At 43.4% G+C, this 22,159-nt stretch overlaps 1 protein-coding gene and 1 long non-coding RNA gene across 10 annotated transcripts in view; one reads left to right on the top strand and one right to left on the bottom strand.

Moving 5' to 3' along the window:
- Positions 1 to 22,159, bottom strand: part of LOC106582854 (forkhead box protein P1-B) — a 140,372-nt gene that overhangs the window by 111,390 nt on the left and 6,823 nt on the right. For all 9 annotated transcript variants that reach the window (XM_014166390.3, XM_014166391.3, XM_045705055.2 and 6 more), the window contains exon 2: positions 3,739 to 3,805. The gene's annotated coding sequence lies outside the window, so the exon portion shown is untranslated. The remainder of the gene's footprint in view (positions 1 to 3,738; positions 3,806 to 22,159) is intronic.
- On the top strand, positions 2,939 to 4,331 carry LOC106582855 (uncharacterized). The gene is made up of 3 exons (XR_001323391.3): positions 2,939 to 3,171; positions 3,256 to 3,348; positions 3,746 to 4,331. It is a non-coding gene; the product is annotated as an uncharacterized LOC106582855 (long non-coding RNA).

Raw genomic sequence — 22,159 nt, 5'->3', positions numbered from 1 at the left:
GCAAAAGCGATTAAAGGAACTCTTAAGAATCAAAGTGTTATAAATGCATGGAAACACAGCCAGCTGTAAATGCCACAGAATTAGAAGCTTACCAACCCTAATACATGGCAATTTTTTCAGCTCGATGCTGATATAAAGAAATTAAATGACTTTTTAAAGTAAGCAATACATACAGTCAAGAAAAGTACTATGTGAGCTTTCTTCTTCACACCATGCAACATTCCACATGTGACCTTTCTTTGGTAGGACTCATGAATTGTCTTGTTTATCCTTAATACTCCTATAAATAGCAGCAGATTAGAAAAGTAACTTGATCTTCAGAGGCATTCAAATCCACAGCAGCGCGGCGAGTAACGCAAGCAGCCAACTGTTTATATGACATGTTCTTCAAATGAAGCTCAAACAGAAACAAGAACATTTCAAAAGGCATCTAAACAGAAACGTACACTGATCTTCTGAGGGAGAACTTCATCTTGTGATAGGGCTTCTTTGTCTGTTGACTTCAGCACCACTAACACGTGGAAATAGGCAGAGAAACCAAGACCTGCATGAAGCATGCTCTGAAATAGAACACCATTCAGCATAGTGATGACTGAACGATCTGGTCAAGAGTCATCCTTACTGTTATCAACCCCTTTGTCAGACTGCTATAATTCCTAATCCCTTAACAAATAAAGAAATGACAAGCATGTGGAGACATACATGCATGAGCACTGACAAACACACACACACACAAAGCATACCGCTTCTCATTCCCAAAATAATAAGAGTATCTTTTCCATTTTCAACTACACTGCCCTTCAAAACGGCTTTAAAGACTGACGCATGTTAATCCTATAAACTGCCACAAAATCCCATTGGAAAGTTGTGTCAATAATTAGGCTGATGTTGGCACATTAACATGAATTACTAAATAATTTGAAAGATTTCAGTCCTGATCTTACATCTGGAAAAAGCAGTTGTGCTGTGGGCCTGGAGAGGACCTGCTTCAGAACATTGTGCAGAGAAGGCAGTCAAGATAAATACCAGGCAGGATGGTTTGTTTTTTTCCCCCTTTGGTCCGAGGATCTCTGTTTACCAAATGGAGAAGTGATTGGCTGAACTCGATCAAATAGGGGTATAAGGCTGTTTAGCACGCTGGGGTGATAGCAGAGGAGGCTGGTGGGAGGAGGTATAGGAGGACGGGCTCATTGCAATGGCTGGAGTGGAATCAATGGAGTCAAACATGTGGTTTCCAAACGTTTGATGTGTTTGATACAGTTCCATTCATTCCATTCCAGCCTTTACAGTGAGCCTGTCTTCCTATGGCTCCTCCCACCAGCCTCCTCAGGGAGCGCAAACACAAAACTCATTCCTCCTCCTCTGATAGTGAGAAACGCACAACCTTATTCAAATACTAAAATTAAAGCGTTATGTCATGTGTATGGGGTCAATTTCATGCCTTTAGAATTGAATTCAAAGTCAAATAAATAGTAAATATGAAAAAGAAAGTTTCAAAGGTAAAAATTATATTTTCGAGGAAACGTGAAATAATGGATGTTGAGATCAAACAACAAAAGAATTGAAAGCAAACATTTTTGAATTGTAAACATAAAGAATGATATCAAAAGCCCAAAAAATTCAAGTGTGAGCAAAACTTTCCCAACAACCAACCCTATTGAATCAATTTAGCCTACGCTCTTGCCTGCAGTTAATACATTTGGTTAGGTTACTCTGATCTTTGCTTTCGTCTTCTGTTTCTTTGCTTACGCTTTTGGCACCAAAAAAAGTGTGATGGTGGGGTTTAGAGGGAGGCGTAGATAATGCGTCTCCATTGGTCCATTAGTTTTGGAGTGACGGTTCATCCTAACCCAATCAATGAGCAGGATAGACAGGGGAGGGTAGCTTTTTTTCTATTCTATTTCTACCCATTTAACTAATATGTTTACCTATCTAGTTACATGGTTTGTCATGAAATGTATTAGATAGATACGCTTCTAATATCCATTCATTATTGACCCGTGACAATTCTGAGGTACGTTAGCTTAGTTGACTGGCTTAATAGCTAGCCAAATGGAATGAAATGCAAGACTGCATGCCTGTAGCTAGTCACTGCCAGCCGTAGTGAAAGGTTTTATCATATGTTTTTATTAAACCAAGTGCTTGTCACATTCGAATAGGCCATTGTGATTTTAATCCCATGATGAATGTCTCCAGTTAACTAGCTAGCTACTGTCCATCCTTGTATTTAGACCAGGAATTTGTGTATCCACCATGACACGATGACACTCTTACACGAGTCCTCTGGATTACATATGTAACTTACTAGCTGTTTATCTAGCTGGAGACATTCATTGTGAGATTGAAATCACATCACGCCCTTTACGGACAGATGAATTACTTGGTTTATGGAAAGCATACAGTCAAACCAGTCATACATAATTTGTTCTTGTTTTAAATTAGAGTGTTGCTCTAGATTAAAAATGATTTGCTTGCATGTTCTGGGGTTTTGCTTTTGATATCATTATTTTTGTTTACAGATTTACAGATTTAGCTTTACATTTTTGGATCTCAACATCCATTAATTCACTTTTTCTCAAAACTATTGTACTTTATTTTTCATGCTTATGATTTATTTCATTTTTAATTCAATACTTAAGGCGTGAAATTGACTCTATACATGTGGAGTCCCTCTGAATTTAACACAGGAACCCATTTCCCTTCCAGATAATTTAGTTGTCTCTCAATTTCCACAAATACAATAAGACTTCAAGCTAATTGTCACAACTTTGTTACACACTGTGGGACTTACAGTTAAGACCACTGAATTCTATGTAGTGTTGGCCTATGACGGTTAGTCACAACATAATATGAAGTAATTTGGCATCTCCCTGTTAACAGTCTATAGGACTAAACCTGGGTTTGTGCCCCTCCCTTTAGCTGTGAGCTGAAGGGCTGGGATGGTAAAACCCATCACTGTCTGTTGGGCTGTGAGAGACAGAACACAGACACGCTGCTCCTCTGAAGCCCAGAGCTCCTGATGTGTTAACATCCCCACCTCGCCCCACTGGATCACTCCAGCCTACCTGCTCACATCCTGGGGCCACAACACGTTGAGATATGGACAGGGTTGTGAGGAGCACACACATCACACTGATCCACCAAGAGATCCATGAAAGGGAAGCAAACAAGGTGAGCTTTCAAAGGTACACAAGGTCACCTGGCTAAATAATCAGTAGATATGTAACCATGTATTAATCTACTCTTTCTCATAAGGAACTGTGATACACTATATCATGACTGAGAGACAGTACTGAGGAGAAACAGACATTCCATGCCAATAACTGCTTTTAGGTAAAATGCCCTTTGGTGAGTCTATAAACATGAACTACTCAGATATGTACCTACCTATATTTGCACTCTAAGATATACAGTATATCTGATCTCTCTCTACATGCAAAAGTCTACTACACACTACAGACCTCATCTTCTGCTTACATAACAAACTGTACTGTATAACATCAACTAAAATAAGTCATGCATGGATTCATCATAGCATGATCATGACGAGAAACGTCAACACTTAGTCACCATGTAGATTTTCAAACGTTTGACAGTGAACCTTCAGAGCAAGGTTTTTGTTTCACCAAATGTACAAACAAGGCAACCAGACTGCAGCAGGTTATTTATTAAGCCAATCTGATACAACATTCACCCTCGACATTGAGTTTGGAATCTAATGAATAATTGTGTGTTTACCTTCTAGAAGGACTTGCTTGTTTAAAGCAATCTTCAGTTCCAGCGTAGTGACTTCAGCCTCCTTGCCCTGAAGACAGAGGACATGGGAATTAGAGGTTGTTATTGAATAATCACTGCCACTAACTACCGCATTTGTCATCAGCAATCACCACAAATAAAATGGCTGAAAGATAAACAGACAAAATCAATGTTTATTAATACAGTTTGCTGTATGAGGCCACTCAACTGTTGCTATTGCTAATGATCAGGATGGATCACAATTACAGAAATAACAGGTATAACACTTTTCCTGGGTAATTATAAAGAAGTAGAATGTTTTGTCTTTCCATCCAGCTGTTTTTGTTTGTCTTTCCTTTTAATGGTGTCATAAATCTTCAGAGTCTTCTCAGAGTGGTTGTAGATGTATAGAGTCTACCTTCTGTGTAACCATCAGCATCAAACAGAAGGCTACAAGTCACACGTAGCTATCCTAGGCTCATTGTCTACCGCATCTGTACATTTCCATCTGGTTGATACCGTAAGTACAGTCATTCACTATACTGTAGCTGTGGAGGACAATAAAGCGAACAATGAGGCTGTTAAATGAAAATGAACCATTTATTTGCAAGAGCATTTTTTTTTGTATATTCTTTGCCGTTGTCAAAGATGACTCCACCTGGTGGAAGAGCACACCTGTCTTATGCTTACTGGAATAATAGAACATTCTTGAGGGCACTAGCTGTTCAGCATGCACTGTGCACTCTATACTGAGCACTCAACCCCCCCCAAAAAGAAATACAATCGCATTTTTATGGTAAACTGAAAAGTGACTACGGGCAATATCTCAGAAGCATTTGAATAAAAGCATTAAAGCATATCCAAATATGAAAGAAATTCCAACTCTCTGACACTGTTCTTTTGTGAAGTTCACATTTGGCAGTCAAAGCTGTGGTCAGGCGTTTGTGCAGGTCTAAAGTGTTTATCTAAAAATGAACTATTCTTACACACCTCTCTTATTATTCCGATTCGTTACACTTAAATTAACATATCATCAATGACATCGTAAATCAATGGCCAAGTGGTGACAAATGACAGATATTTTCAGTTTCAAACTACTAAACATCATTAATCCCCATCACCTGAAAAGGCCCAGGGAACTAAATGAGTTTACCCAATGCATAACATCCATTTAGATAAATGTTCCATCACTTTAATGATAGAAAATGTGTATTGGAGAGAAAAAAGGAAACAACATAACTCTGATAGCAACTGTGTCAGTGCTTCCCCCCCCCCCCCCCCTCCCCCTCCTTCTCCGCAATATAATGCACATCTTGTAACACTTAAATAGATAATTGTGTCAATTTAAAACTGCACGCGGCTGTAATAGTAGCGTTTAGAGCGGTGGGGGTGCCGAGAGCTGAGGGTGTGGATAAACAAGCGCATGCTGCTCTGCCCAGTTGGGTTTGTGGAGCCCATCACACACTCCACCATTGAGATTTGAGGGTACAGAATAACTCCTGGTTGAGATGATTACCCACCCAGGTGGGTTATGTTACCGCTCAGCGAGAGGGCTCGGCTAAGAACATGAATCAAAACGCAACAACTTCCTAAGACAAAAGAAAGTCGAGGAGCATCTTAAAACGCTTGCTGCCAAAGTGTTGAACGGACAGCTTGGTACATGTATGTTGTGTGGGGAGGAGAAACAGAAGGACAACAAAAGTGTTCATCATGGGAGTTCTAAGCCTTATCATATCTGTTGGAAAGCCAGAGATACAGACACAGAAAGACTGCTATGATTTAAAAGCATGTGCCAATTCTGTTCCTACAGCGTATGTTGTGTTAAAAGGAGTTTGCTGTAGCAACAAATAAGCATTATCGTTATGTTCAACTACATGGACATTCTTGTTCTTGATTGTGATGTATGCATAAATACACACTATTTCATCTCATCGGAATGTTTTTTTTTCTTGGTTCAGACTATTTGAGTGGTATGACTATGTTTTTGAATGTGAACAAAGACAGAACTGTGAAGTGGAACCCCTTTGTGAGAGGAGGTCACTGCTTCAAAATATGCTCTCATGTTCTAGGTATGTTATCAATGCTGCCTCTGGCTTTGTTGCAGGATCGCATGTTCAAAATATGAATTAATACCCCTCCACTGAAACGCACCCAATCTGAACAAAAGGCCCCACATCCACTCTGGACGGCTCTCCAGCCCTTCTAATGGACAAGCTCTCTACTCTCTTCACACCATTCTGACAGAAAAGAAGAGGCCATGAATATTTACCACAAAGTAATGTTATTCCATTAATTACTCTGAGCATGCTTAATACGATATTTGTGGCTACTTTTGTGGCTACTTCCGTGGCGGGTCGTTAATGAACTTTCACACGTCATTACCATGTTAATGGATGCCCAACTCGATGGCGGTCTGTCAATAGGACATGCCAGAGTTTCCTCACTCACTGTCCTTTAAGCCTAGCCAGCATGTTTCGATCACTTAGTGATGCTAGCTGCATCATTCTACACAGATTGGTCTATTTATCCATACCATGAACTAAACAGCATCATGTGAAAACAAAACGTAGCATTGGATTGGTTTAACATTGGTCTCTGTAAATGGGAGGTGGATGCATATAAAGAGCTTAGGAAGGATAATAAGAGGGCGTCCAACAGGATAGGCAGTGCAGAGTCAGTGATATCTATATTCAGGACATTAGTGTTTGTTTTTAGGGTGTGTGAACCGAAGATTTTCCTAGTCACTGGCCGTGTCCAAATACCCATACTAGCGTACTACATACTTACTCATCGTCGCATACTATTTAGCACATACCATTTAGTAAAAAGTATGCAGTATGCCACGGCCGCAACGCAGTAGCGGCTCCTGACTGGCTGAGTAGGTGGGGCGGGGCCGAGTGCGGGTGGATCTTTCCAAATTCAACAGACATGCATCGCATTAATTAACCAGCCTGATAACAGCTCTTTTCCAATTTGATTACTTTCTCTAAACTCTGATAGAGTAGGCCTACTGAGGCTGGTTACAGGTAGACTACCACATTCAACCTAATGGAGTTATAGGCCTACTCAGGCTGGTTATAGGCAGACTATCACATTCGACCTATACCCTAGCCCATATAGCCCATCTACACTAATTAAAAAGGACTGAAGACAGAAACAGGTCATTTGGATCCATTTCAACATATTTTGTTAGTGAAGCCAAAGTACTGTAACATATATATAAATTAAATGACATAGCCTAGTACACATCTAAAGGCTATTGCACAAAAAAAAAAACATGGACAGTCGGGTACATCGTAAATTCTGAACCGCAACATAATAAAGTAAAACATTGATCATTGGGAACAAGATCAGAATGACTGCTAAGGCTTGATCCATAAATTAAATAGTTAGTCTAGCCTTCAAAACTAAAACAATCGATGTGTTCAAATCAAAAGGCCTGATTAACATGACATCAATAACGCAGCCACATCCCAAGTCCCCGTTGCAGACACATTCAGAAATCAAAAGATGGTTAAGTATTTAGTTTAAAAGCTCTGACAAAGTCCAAAAGGACAAGAAACACTTTTCAATTAAAAAACAGAAATTCACTGAAAAAACAAATAATAATAATAGACTTCTGTTTTCAAAGATGTAGCCTACGATGCAATATTCGTGATCATTTTAAGGAGAACAAAAACTACATTTGAACACCACCGCAGAAGCTTTGCTAATTGGAATCTTTCCAATTAAGTAGCCTAGTTTTGTTGTTTGGCTACTTGAAGAGAACTAGGGCCTGTCACTTGTAGCCAGCCCACCTTTTCCAACGCATTGTGGAAAACTGTGCATCAAATTCTAATAGATGAAAAGCTGAAATGAGTATAACATCCTGGCATTTAAACTAAACTCGATTTTTGAAGATTCACCTACTATAACTCTATTTCTATTCTATTTTCACACACTGAGAACGTGTCATGTGCGACTGCGTTCTTTATCGCTATTCCCTGATTTCGGTAGCGCATCCCCATAAGTAACTGATCAGCTGTTGTCAAAGCCAAAATGAATATGACATCAGGGCATTTAAAGTATATTCGATTGTCGCATACTCAAAGAGCCACTGTCTGTGCTCTGAAACACAGGACAATCTAAGGCAGTGGTTCCAAACCGCGAGGGGTCTTTTCTTTTTCTTTTCTTTCCTGCTTTTAACTTACTCCTGAAAGTTGTAATAGTAAAATGCACAAGGTGTAATTTCAAAATTGGGTAGTGCATCATCAGTTTTCCTCTTGTCATGTCAGTCATTGCAGACCTTCGAAAGCTACAGTGCATTCGGAAAGTATTCAGACCCCTTGACATTTTCCACATTTTGTTACGTTACGGCTTTATTCTAAAATCGATTAATTAGTTTTTCCCCCCAATCAATCTACACACAATGCCCCATAATGACAAAGCAAAACAGTTTTTTGGAAATGCTTGCAAATTTATTACAAATAAAAAACTCAAAAATAACATTTACATAAGTATTCAGACCCTTTACTCAGTACTTTGTTGAAACACCTTTGTCAGCGATTACAGCCTCGAGTCTTCTTGGGATTGACGCTACAAGCTTGGTACACCTGTATTTGGGGAGTTTCTCACATTTGTATGAACTGACGCTGGAGATGAGAAGCAGGTACGGAGAGTGAACATTTAATATAGCACAGACATGGAACAGGACAGGAACAGCATCAGAACTGGGTAACAAAACAACAAATGACAATTAATGCTGAAGCGGCGAACAGAGCTGGGGAACAGACAGCTACAGGGAAGGAAATAACACAGGTGATTTGAGTCCAGGTGAGTGCAATGAACCGCTGACACGCGTGACGAGGGGAGCAGGTGTGCGTAATGATGGTGGCAGGAGTGCGTAGTCCTGGGCAGCCTGGTGCCCTCGAGCGCCAGGGAGGGAAAGCGGGAGCAGGCATGACAGAAGCCCCCCTCTAGGGGCACCACCCGGCATCCCACCTGGGCGAGCATGACGGCATGCGGGAGCAGGCGTAACAGAAGCCCCCCTCTAGGGGCACAACCCGGCGTCCCACCTGGGCCGGCCGAGGCATGGGCGCTGGACAAGCCGGCTGGAGTGTAGAAGCCTGTCGAACCAGCAGAGTTGTGGGAGCCTGGCGAACCGGCAGAGGCGTGGGAGCCAGACGATCCGGTTGAGACGTGAAGCTTGATGATCTCACTGGAACGTGGGAGCCTGGCGAGCTGGCTGAGATGTGGGAGCCTGATGATCCGTCTGGGGTGTAAAACCCTGACGATCCGTCTGAGGCATGACGTGGGATGAGAGCCTGCCGAGACAAACGGGCCAAGGAAACCTCTCGAGCAAGCTAGGGTGTGGAAGCCTGACGAACCAGCTGAGGTACCCCCCTGGTTCCATCGGTGGTGGCCCCGGACCCAATGTCACCACCAAGACCAAAAAGCCAGCACTCCCCAATGCTTCATTTGATGGCTTCAGCATTCTGTAAGAACCAACGCTGGAGATGAGAAGCAGGTACAGAGAGTGAATATTTAATATAGCACAGACATGGAATAGGACAGGAATAGCATCAGAACCGGGTAACAAAATTACAAATTAATGCTGAAGCGGGGAACAAAGCTGGGGAACAGACAGATAAGGGAGGAAATAACACAGGTGATTGAGTCCAGGTTAGTGCAATGAATCGCTGATGCTCGTGATGAGGGGAGCAGGTGTGCGTAATGATGGTGGCAGGAGTGAGTAGTGCTGGGCAGCCTGGCACCCTCGAGCGCCAGGGAGGGAAAGTGGGTGCAGGCATGACACCATTCTCCTCTGCATATCCTCCCAAGCTCTGTCAGGTTGGATGGGGAGCGTCGCTGCACAGCTATTTTCAGTTCTCTCCAGAGATGTTTGATCGGGTTCAAGTCCGGGCTCTGGCTGGGCCACTCAAAGACATTCAGAGACTTGTCCCGAAGCCACTCCTGCATTGTCTTGGCTGTGTGCTTAGGGTTGTTGTCCTGTTGGAAGGTGAACCTTGGTCCCCAGTCTGAGGTACTAAGCCCTCTGGAGCAGGTTTTCAACAAGGATCTCTCTGTACTTTGCTCCATCATCTTTCCCTCAATTCTGACTAGTCTCCCAGTCCCTGCCGCTGAAAAACAATCCCACAGCATGATGCTGCCACCACCATGCTTCACCCTAGGGATGGTGCCAGGTTTCCTCCAGACGTGACGCTTGGCATTCAGGCCAAAGCGTTCCATCCTACAAGCAGGCTGTGCGTTTTACTGAAGAGTGGCTTCCGTTGGGCCACTCAACCATAAAGGCCTGATTGTTTGAGTGCTGCAGAGATGGTTGTCCTTCTGGAAGGTTCTCCCATCACCACAGAGGAATTCTGCAGCTCTGTCAGAGTGACCGCCGGGTTATGGGTCACCTCCCTGACCAAGGCTCTTTTCCACCGATTGCTCAGTTTGGCCCTGCGGCCAGCTCTAGGAAGAGTCTTGGTGGTTCCAAACTTCTTCCATTTAAGAATGATGGTGGCCCCTGTGTTTTTGGGGAACTTGAATGCTGCAGAAATGTTTTGGTACCCTTCCCCAGATCTGTGCCTTGACAAAATCCTCACTCTGAGCTCTACGGACAATTCCTTCGACCTTATGACTTGGTTTTTGCTCTGATATGCACAGTCAACTGTGGAACCTTATATAGACAGGCATGTGTCTTTCCAAATCTCAAATCTCAGGAATGATCAATGGAAACAGGAAGCACCTGAGTTCAATTTCGAGTATCATAGCAAAGGGTCTGAATACTTATGTAAATAAGGTTTCTCTGTTTTACATTTTTAATACATTTGTAAAAAAAAATCTAAAAACCTGTTTTTGCTTTGTCATTATGGGGTATTGTGTGTAGATTGATGAGGATTTTTTTTCTGTCATCCATTTTAGAATAAGGCTGTAACATAACGACCCTGCCTCACACAGGAAGCGGCGCAGGTCCTAATCCAGGCACTTGTCATCTCTCGTCTGGATTACTGCAACTCGCTGCTGGCGGGGCTCCCTGCCTGTGCCATTAAACCCCTACAACTCATCCAGAATGCAGCAGCCCGTCTGGTGTTCAACCTTCCCAAGTTCTCTCACGTCACCCCGCTCCTCCGCTCTCTCCACTGGCTTCCAGTTGAAGCTCGCATCCGCTACAAGACCATGGTGATTGCCTACGGAGCTTTGAAGGGAACGGCACCTCCATACCTTCAGGCTCTGATCAGGCCCTACACCCAAACAAGGGCACTGCGTTCATCCACCTCTGGCCTGCTGGCCCCCCTACCTCTGAGGAAGCACAGTTCCCGCTCAGCCCAGTCAAAACTGTTCGCTGCTCTGACACCCCAATGGTGGAACAAGCTCCCTCACGACGCCAGGACAGCGGAGTCAATCACCACCTTCCGGAGACACCTGAAACCCCACCTCTTTAAGGAATACCTAGGATAGGATAAAGTAATCCTTCTAACCCCCCCCCCCCCTTAAAAGATTTAGATGCACTATTGTAAAGTGGTTGTTCCACTGGATATCATAAGGTGAATGCACCAATTTGTAAGTCGCTCTGGATAAGAGCGTCTGCTAAATGACTTAAATGTAATATAAATGTAAAAATATATAACAAAATGTGGAAAGTCAAGTGGTCTGAATACTTTCCGAATGCACTGTATTGTCAGCTAACGTTTATTAGCTAGGGTTTTTTTGTCCACAGATTTGTAGTAATGTTTGAGTCACTCAAATATCACATGAATACACATTAGACATGGCAAAATGTTCTCTGCACTCCATGACAAAATGTGTAGAATTGCATGAAATGAGCTTAAACATTTAAAATGTTCTCTCAGCCAACAAGAGGGATGTGGACAGTTTGTGTCATGAACAGTGCTTGTGCCCATGTGTTCCCCAATGCTGAAAGGGGGGCCTGAGTGAAAAAGTTTGGGAACCCCTGATATAAGGCATGACTCATTCTGAAACAAATGCAGCTGTTTACAGCTGTGATTCACTAAAGGGCTGACTGAATAGTATTTTTGTCTTCATTTCTTTCACGCTTTATTAAGACAGACTGGTTCAATGAAAACGTAACTACGTCTCATAAAACAGCTCAAAATATCAAGCATATTTTCTCTCTCAATGCGATTGGCAAGGATTGTGGCAATATATTGCACACTCACATAGACTGTAAACAACAGCACTTTCTGACACGCAAACAAGCTCAAAACCCACCAATTAAACCCAACTTCCCTCAAGCCCTTTTAGGAGTTTATTTTCCTGTAAGCTGAAAAGGCAACAGTGCAGCCTGCTGAATGTCAGCCTGTCTGATCCCAGAGATTCTTTGGACCTGCCCTCACGTTTTGCTGAGCTAAGAACAAAACACAGAGTACACAGAAAGAGCTTTGCCGCTTTAATACCAAGGAAGTGGAATTTCACTCCTAACCCAGAACAAACTAGGCTGCGCATTTCTTTACACTATTTAAATGTTAACAGAGCTCTTTGAATAGAGCATTCCCTTCCTCTGGATACCCAAATTACTTCACTCTGGCTCTACACAAATTCTAATCTACTGATCCAGGAAGCAAACAGAAAAAAAAAATTGTTTCTCATACAATTGAGAAGTTCTAGTTGGGACAGAGAGAGGCAGACAGGGAGAGAGAGAGATAGTTGGATTCATGAAGTTGCGCAGTCTCACTGCGAGCACACCAAAATACAACGGTGTAGACGGAGATATGTACCCTACTCACATTGACAGCACAAAGGGGCTAACCTACAGCCAGATTATGCAATGCTATTTCTACGGCCAATTCCTTTCCACCCTTTCAAACAGAAGGACTGTCAATTCTCTCCTGCGATATCACGTTTCCACTCCCAAGTCTCTGTGCCCTGCTCCTCCATTCACCCGCCACAGATCCTGTGTGCTATTAATATCAATAACCGCAGATTCCATTTCCCCGGACAAAGACGGACGGAGGGAGAGAAGGTGAGAGGAACCCGTGAGAGCAGCACATTCACTGCTTTACTAATCACACAGCTCGAGCCTACTGAACTAAAGAACAGGAGTGAAGTTCACACAATGCAAGCCTCTTCTATGCAAGCACTAGTGGACCACCGGCCAGGCAGCCTTCAGTCTAAAACCCTGGACCTCCAAAATAACTTCAGCTCTTCAGAGGAACGCATCTCTCTACCTACGGCACAGTTCTGTACAACACTTACAGAACACACTTACAGCAGACACACACCCAACACGAACCCATACAAGACGAGAGAAGATGAGAAAATGCTAAATGAAAATCTTTACTGACTTACCCATGAACCGTGAGCCTGAGTTTCATTACATTAATGAAACATTAATGTAGATTCCTCCAGGTTTAACAAGACGTCTACAATCCACTTCTCAAACAGAAGAAAAGCCTGTCAGTGTTAGTAGTAGGTAGTAGCAGTAGAAGTAGTAGAAGTGTGAGAGAGCTGAAGGGAGTCCTGACTGCAGTGCTCAGAGGGACTGGAGGTATGTGGTCTAAACACAACAAAAGCCAGTGCCTTGCTCTAGATTAAATATGCAGGAAGAGGCCCTTTTGCATAAACACAAACACTCAGCAAATGAAGGACTGGCATAGACCAGGCAGAGAGGAGCAGGCGCCTGCTGAGAACACTACCTGTCCTCCGCAAGCCGAACAAATTAGCACACTCCAGAACGGCCACACAACCAGTCCAGAAACAAAAATGACTGAGTTTGTCCTTAATGTTACAGAGGGCTCAAAGTTTATTGTAAAGACAAAGACACATGCAAACACATGACTATAGTACAATGCTGTAGGATTTTCTTCAAATACAATTTGTTTCTATCAGTCTGTTTTTAATACATCAACAACAAATGCCTAATCTTCAACTTTTAAAATATCAATTTCAGCTACCCACTTAACTTGTGTAAGCAAACGTTACATAGTATATAATCTATAGAAAATTCAAAAGGATATATTCACTAACTAAAACCGTATAGTGTAGTTAAGGTAGGTCACTTTGGGGCTTGAATTTTCCTTTCAATTATGTCCAGTAAAAGTATCATACTGCTACTGCTTTTATTCATCCTCCTCTTTGATCCCTGCTGCACCCCTATGGACACATCCTAGTGGATGTATAGGAAATACAGGCTAGGTCTTCAGAGCCAGGAAAAAAAACATATAAAGTGATTTAGAATAGCCGCAAATGTCCAGCTCCTACAGTCTACAGACCCTCTCTTTCTTGCTCTCCCTCTCTCTCTTCCTCCCTCCCTCCCTCTTACTCTCTGTCTCTCTATCCCCCTCTCTCGGGATATAAATGCAGAAACTCACAACGGAGCGAGACTCCTGGAGTGTCTGCCTGAATCTGCCAGGCTTCATGACTAAAACTTCAAGTGAACCAAAGAGAATGGGAGCCGAGCCCCGAAGAAAATCTGGAGCCCAGCTTTAGATGCTGAGTGACACATACTGATGCGCCCAGTCAAAGACGTCATTTTCATGCAAGCCCCTCTCAAACGTAGAAGAAGCAGAAATGAAGGAAGAGGGGGTGCAGACACCGGGCTAGGGAGGGAATAAGCGGGAGAGAGAGAGAGAGAGAGAGAGAGAGAGAGAGAGAGAGAGAGAGAGAGAGAGAGAGAGAGAGAGAGAGAGAGAGAGAGAGAGAGAGGGAGATAGAGGGAAAGAAAGAGAAGGAGAGAGCAGAAATGAGACGTCTGGAAAATAAACAGGGTGTATGGTTTCAAAGGCAGGGAGACACAGGCATTCCATTGTTCAAGCCAATTATCAGTGGAAAATAATAACAACAGATGGATCCAGAGCAGCCAACTTATGCCGGAGCTCCCCGGTGCTGGAGAACAGATGATGAAATGTGAGAGTGGCGTCGGGGGAGGGACTGCCCTGCCGTCGAGTCGCCCAGCTCCACACACCAGATGTGAACTTCCACAAGGACAGTTAAATATGTGCTCTCTGGCCACCACTTGTTCTACACAGCACCAAATGGTGGCTAGTCCACACTTCACTTCCATTCATTTCAAAAGAGATGTCTCTCTGGGCTGTTAAATGTCAAATGATACATGTGGCCCCTGTGTTTTCCATAGTAAATTAAAACCTGCGCATTTCATTTAAGCAATAAGGCCCGAGGGGATGAGGTATATGGCCAATATACCACGGCTAAGGGCTGTATATACTGTATATACTGACCAGAAATATAAACGCAACATGCAACAATTTCAAAGATTTTACTGAGTTAGAAGGAAATTGTCAATTGAAATAAATTCATTAGGCCCTAATCTATGGATTTCACATGACTGAGCAGGGGTGCAGCCATGGTTGGGCCTTGGAGTGCATAGACCCACCCACTTGGGAGCCAGACCCAGCCAATCAGAATTAGTTTTTCCCCACAAAAGGGCTTTATTACAGAAATAAATACTCAGTTTCATCAGCTGTCCAGGTGGCTTGTCTCAGACGATCCCGCAGGTAAAGAAGCCGGATGTGGAGGTCCTGGGCTGGCATGGTTACACGTGGTCTGCAGTTGTGAGGCCGGTTGGAGGTACGGACAAATTTTCTAAAGCAACGTTGGAAGCGGCTTATGGTAGAGATATTAACATGAAAGTATCTGGCAACAGCTCTGGTGGACATTCCTACAGTCAGCATGCCAATTGCATGCTCCCTCAAAACTTAAGACATCTATGGTATTCTATTGTGACAAAACTGCACATTTTAGATGGGACCAATACTTTACATGTTACGATTACATTTTTGGTCAGTATATTTAAAAAAGTAGTTGTCATTTGTGGTTATTTTCTGGTAGTCCTTGTTAGATGGACATTCGGGACCAGTGGGTGAGGTATTTACCTTTGTATATTTTTCCCTTTATGTGCTGTAGTTATTGGAAGGGGGAGTTATTATGTGTCCATTCAGCACACATCCCAGAGAACATGTTGTGACGTTTTAATTTGATGTTTTCCTCTGTACCTGCATGCACACATAGTGCTCAGATTCCACCAGACACCAGCACTGGTGAGAGAGAGAGAGAGAGAGAGAGAGAGAGAGAGAGAGAGAGAGAGAGAGAGAGAGAGAGAGAGAGAGAGAGAGACCTCATTGACACTGGATTCAGTGAGAGATCCCTCATATCAGCCCTAGACTGACAAGCGACGGGAGGCGGGGGGACTTCAACCTTAAAACAAAACCAATTCTCAGTGTGCATTGTCAAGGGTGGAAGATGCCTTCAGATAGTGGCACAAAAGATCTGCCCTTCCTTTCAGAAGAGAGAAGTTTTCGATTCATTAATTCAAAACTAAAGCGTAATTATCTCCCTATAGACCCTAATCACCAGCAGAAGGATAATAGAAAAGAAAGCCGTTTCCAGTTCGGTCATTAAAGTTTTTTTGTGTGTTTTTTTTTCTCTTTCTATTCCCGCTTCCTTTAGATGAGAGTATCAAATAATGTCAACAGATTGCAGGGCAAGAGCGAAATATCTCTGTTGTGGAGCATGAAATATGAAATTGTTATCTGGTTAAAATGTTCAACTTGTCTATAGAATGGGTTCATTTGCTTCAATCCTCCATCTCTGGCCTGTCTTTATCCGGTCTGTCTGTCTGTTCACAAAGCTAGCTGTAAGGGGGCAGAAGATGAGGGGACCAGAGGGATAGGCCCACTGTCTTCTGTTTCTTCAGAGAGTGAGATCACTGGAGAGTGAGTGTAATTAACCATGTTTGAAATAAAATCAGGTTGAGCACAAACAGACCGTTTTATAATTGTATATAATATTTTAAAACGACTAACAGTGCTTGAAGGTGCTTGTAATACTATCCCCCAAATGACGAATCCCTCAGGGATTCCACAGAAGAAAAAAATTGAAACTGCATAGATTTAATTAGCTTATAAAAAATAATTGCCATTAGTAAATCTCATCGAAGGGGTTGAGGCATTTGCCTGAAAAACTTCTTATTTTTGGATGGCGTGAAGACAAAGGCTTTTCAGACAGAAAGTGGCGGGCCAGCAGCCGTTTTGTGCACTGACACCGAGGTCGAGTTAATTAGACTATTGTCATTTTAATCAGGACAGCTCGGCGGGCCATCCCTTCCTGAATGAACCAGTGGACTGTAAATGGCTGGGGGATTTCTCTGTGTGCTGCATGTATGCATGGGGCCCGGGGTCTCACACAGCACAGCACACAGCACAGTGCCATGGGTTATGGAGTACAGTGCTGCTGGTTCTCTCACATGCTCTGAACATTAATGAGCCGGAGACACACCAAGGAAACAAAGGCGCCCCGAGTATCACCAGGGGAAACTACTCGCCTTTCATTCTGCTCATGTCTCTGTTCATTTGAAAATAATTTAAATATCAAATATTTGAAATAATTTGCTTCTCCCTGGCTATCAGATTTTGAATAGTGAGTCTTTCATGTCGTCTTTATTATGCTCTCAACTGACATTAACATTTAAAACATAATTATTGTAACCATATTTTAAGGTGCTTTTCATTAGTGTTACAGTAATGGTTTATTTTTTTCAGATTTCCATATTGTATTTATACAATAGGGCAATTGTAGGAACAAAGTAAAGAACTTTATGAATATATCATATATTTGCTGAATAAGTTATAAAAAATAACTACAGATTAATCAAAACAGACAAAAGAGTAGATTAAACTCTCCTTAAGCCATTGGTTAAAATATATTTCACTGCTAATACCTGGAAAAATTCTAAAATGAAATTATGTTTTCAACAACAACACTGTTCAACCAAATATACTCTAACTTTAGCTTGTTGGATTCTCAGACGACCTGTGGTTGGGAAGGGTTAAAAGAACAGTGAACAATGGATCTCATTGGACCTCTGCCTGCCAATCAGAGAGTTGAAAGAAGGCCTATCCCTACACGGGGCTCAAAGTACTGTATCTCTGTAACTTTCCTCTCCTGCCCTGTGACTGATCTGGAGTCAGCTGCAGACAGGTGAGATGTGACAGATCACATGCAGACGAAGGGTCATCAAGTCCTCCCCCACCTGTCATCACCTGATGCCCTGAGCTGCACCCACCCATGACACTGGTCAGACAGGAAGCACACAGACAGCCAACTAAACATAGCTATCCTATATGAACTGACCCTAGAGGAAGATCTAGGGAAACTTATGCACAAATCACCATGAGGTCAGTCAGTGCCTGCACACTTGACTGGTGACTTTCCTTTCCGGTGTCTGTTTATGATTATATTAATTGGTCTGCAAGTTCATCGTTTTTAACATCGATCATGAATATTTCATGAGTGTTAATATTAATTTGATCAGAAATTTACTTCAGTCAATAATTCAACACATACAATTAATAATTCAATAAAAAGAATGAACAGCAATTTTGAAGAGGAAACTGAAGAAAGACCCCCCCCCCCCCCATAGCTTAATATGGGTATATTAAACTTCAAAACCTTTAGGAAGGCAAAGTATAAATGGCTATCAAAACCCAGTCTAACTTGCTTTTCTTAATGACTATGTGGTGTTGCTACAGCAGAAGTTTACCCTGACAATGCTCCACCATCCAGAAAATAAAGAATCAATCACCTAATTACCATGGAAACCTTAGAGAAAATGTTCCAATTTAAACTGCTCTTTGAAAGCTGTAATCCAAACATGTCTGTCGGAGGAATTGACCACAGCAATTGAAAACAACAGGTTGTTTTGTTCACTGAGGTGTACATGTAGAGATAAAGGAAGAGACACGAGCTGTAAAGCCGCGCTCCAGTAACAGCTCTCCGTTCACAAAGTTCTTCCGTGAGAGATTTACAGGGATTAGATGAAGAAATGAAGGCCTAATCTTTATTTGACAGGCTAGCCAATCTCTGGCTGACTGGTCACTATTCACTGTGTAGGCCAGGACTAGCACCAGTAACACACAGCTCCTTCAGTCTGATCATACAAATGTATGAGCTCTCTTATCGTATTATCATACATAATAATTCAATGTCATTTGCCACAGATAAAAGAAGAGCTTTCCAAATGATTCCCCATATTGGGTCACAATCATAACGGTATACTACGGTTGTCACGCTCTGACCTAGGAGAGCTGTGTTTTTCTGTTTATTTAGGTCAGGGTGTGATATGGCTGGGCAGTCTATGTTTTTTGTTTCTATGTTTTGTTCTTGTTTTTCTAGTTCTAGGTTGAGTTTTGATGATCTCCAATTAGAGGCAGCTGGTTCGTGTTGTCTCTAATTGGAGATCATTTAAGTTGTGGTTTGTCTATGGGGTTTTGTGGGTAGTTGTTTTCCGTTTTGTATGTTAGTTACCTGACGGAACTGTTGGCTGTCGTTTTTGTTATTTTCTGTTTAAGTGTTATCATTAATAAAATATGAGCACTCTACACGCCGCACCTTGGTCCCCTTTATACGACCCGTGTTACAGAACTACCCACCATGATTGGATCAAGCGGCGTGCCCAGGCAGAAATGGACACCTGGTCACACAAGGAGTGGACGGAAAGGAGAAACTGGACTTGGGGCCAAGTAATAGAGCGGTATCGGAGCCTACCGGGGAAGAACGAGAGGCAGCCCACCCCACAGGTAGTTTGGCTGGGCCAGGACTGAGACCTGAGCAAACTCCCTGTGCTTATTGTGGTGAGCATGTGCCTGCCTCTCGCGCTCTCTCTCCAGTGCGCCTCCGTAGCCCAGTACGTCCTGTGCCTGCTCCTCGCGCTCTCCCTCCAGTGCGCCTCCCTAGCCCAGTACGGCCGGTGCCTGCTTTGAGCACTCGGTCCTCAGTGCGTCTTCCTAGTCCGGTGACACCTGTTTCAGCTCCACGATCTAAGCCTCCAGTGATAAGTGATGGTCCGAAGCCTATAGAGATGATCCATGGCACGAAGCCTGTAGGGACGTTCCATGGCACGAAGCCTCGAGAGGTAATCCATGGCCCGGAGCCTGTAGAAATAATCCTTGGCAAAAAGCCTGAAGGGGTTATAAATGGTCCGGAGCCTGTAGGGATAAAACCCTGGCACAAAGCCTGTAGGAATAATCCATGGCCCGACACCTGTAGAGATCATCCATGGTAAGAAGCCTCCTGTGATGATCCATGGCGCGGAACCTGTAGAGATGATCCATGGCATGGAGCCAGCAGCAGCAGTCACTAGTCCGGAACCGATAATGACGCTTCCCAGTCCGGAGCCTCCGGCGACGCTCCTCCGTCCGGAGCCTCCAGCGACGCTCACCAGTCCGGAGCCTCCAGCGACGCTCACCAGTCCGGAGCATCCAGCGACACTCCTCAGCCTGGAGCCTCCAGCGACGCTCCTCAGCCTGGAGCCTCCAGCGACGCTCCTCAGCCTGGAGCCTCCAGCGGCGCTCCTCAGCCTGGAGCCTCCAGCGGCGCTCCTCAGCCTGGAGCCTCCAGCGGCGGTCCGCAGCCCGGAGCCTTCAGCGGCGGTCTGCAGCCCGGAGCCTTCAACGGCGGTCTGCAGCCCGGAGTCTTCAGCGGGGGCCTTTAGCCCAGAGTCTTCAGCGGCGGTTAGCGGTCCAAAGCCTCCGGCAATGATCCACGGTCTGGTTCCTCCGGACACACAGAAGCGGGGGGATCAGCGGGTGGTGGGGGCTCTACGCCCGGAACCAGAGCCGCCGCCAAGTATGGATGCCCACCCGGACCCTCCTCAATAGGTTCAGGTTTGCGGCCGGGAGTCCGCACCTTTGGGGGTGGGGGGGTGGGGGGGGTACTGTCACGCTCTGACCTAGGAGAGCTGTGTTTTTCTGTTTATTTAGGTCAGGGTGTGATATGGCTGGGCAGTCTATGTTTTGTTCTTGTTTTTCTAGTTCTAGGTTGACTTTTGATGATCTCCAATTAGAGGCAGCTGGTTCGTGTTGTCTCTAATTGGAGATCATATTTAAGTTGGGGTTTGTCTATGGGGTTTTGTGGGTAGTTGTTTTCCTGTTTTGTATGTTTGTTACCTGACGGAACTGTTGGCTGTCGTTTTTGTTATTTTCTGTTTAAGTGTTATCATTAATAAAATATGAGCACTCTACACGCCGCACCTTGGTCCCCTTTATACGACCCGTGTTACAACGGTTATCAGTATATCCTGGTGGCTATTTTTTTTCTGATCTGGTGTTCCCCCCTGCAGTACCTGATTAGAAATATAGAACCAATTTCCATGTGCAGTTTAATGACAGATGGAAAGAGATATTTCATGGAGATGTACTGTCAAGAGAGATAACCAATTAATCAAAGTGCCGGACAATGACACTGGCTAAATTTAAACACAGGAGAAAAAAGGGGTCCGGCTACAGCCCCTTCCGTTAAATTATTAATTACTGCCCTGTTATTACGTAGAATATAGAATTAAAAAATCACTGATTCTACTTAATTACAGTTCACGTTGATACTTGCTACAGATGTCACAGCTTGCACTGGCAATCTTTCACAATGCTTAACCCTGTCAAATAGTGGAGGGGTTCTACTCCCCCCCCCCCTCTCCCTGTCTGTCTGTCCTCCCAGTGCCTGACCTACAGACTAATTCCCACGCTAACTGAGGAGAGAAGGAGAGAAGGAGAGAAGGGCAGCTTGTTGGGTGTAACATGTATTTCTAAGAGAGCGGGAGAGTGAGTGGAGTATTCAAACAAACATCTACAGTGGGGACACAATAGCATCTATTATGTTGAAACCATAAGAGGAATGATGATGCTCCGTCCAAAAAATGTATTTCACAGTGGAATTGAGTTGACTCTTCATATTAGCCAGGCCTTCAAGTATATTGGATCCTTTCAGGCACTGCAGTATATCACGACAGAATACTGAATTACATCGTTTTGCTATTTAAAACAAGTATAAAGTGTATTGTATTTGTATACATGCACATGAACACTGTAGTTTAATTTGCCTACAATAAGAAGACAAAAGGTTTGTTTGCGTGCCACTCACTGAATTCCCCCCTTCTCTTTACCAAGTCATCTTTGTTCCAATAACAAACAGAGCTGAATGCAAATAGTTAGAGCCATGCAGCATTCAATTGTTTTGTATTAATATTTGAATATTGAAATAACACAATTCAGATCTAGATATTCCATTTCAATTTCCATGTGTGAACTGGAGTTGCACATCTACAGATTGTGGGTTCCATTCTTAACATCAGCTCCGTTTTTGAATGTTGAAAATAGCGGTTGTTGTTCTTTTTTTCTTTTACATGAGTATATTCCTGTAACATGCCTCTATTACCTAAAAGCAAGTTACCCTTGATTCCTAACTGTAGCCTATTTCGCCCGTGTCACAGACAGAACAGAGAGATGTCTGTATCACCCACATTCATGCCACTTTAACCAAATTGGAATCGCCGATAATACTATATTTACATAGCGGTGTTGCCTAGGTGTGATTACGATCATAAAAACTTTCCCCCTACGCTATGATGGAAAGTTGAGCAGCAGTGAGTGAGTGAGGCTGAAGGACATAACTATAAGTTAGCACAGGTTAC

This window comes from Salmo salar, chromosome 22, assembly GCF_965601325.2.
Source record: "Salmo salar chromosome 22, fSalSal1, whole genome shotgun sequence".
Lineage (NCBI taxonomy): Eukaryota > Metazoa > Chordata > Actinopteri > Salmoniformes > Salmonidae > Salmo > Salmo salar.
This window is presented reverse-complemented; position numbering and strand designations above follow the sequence as displayed.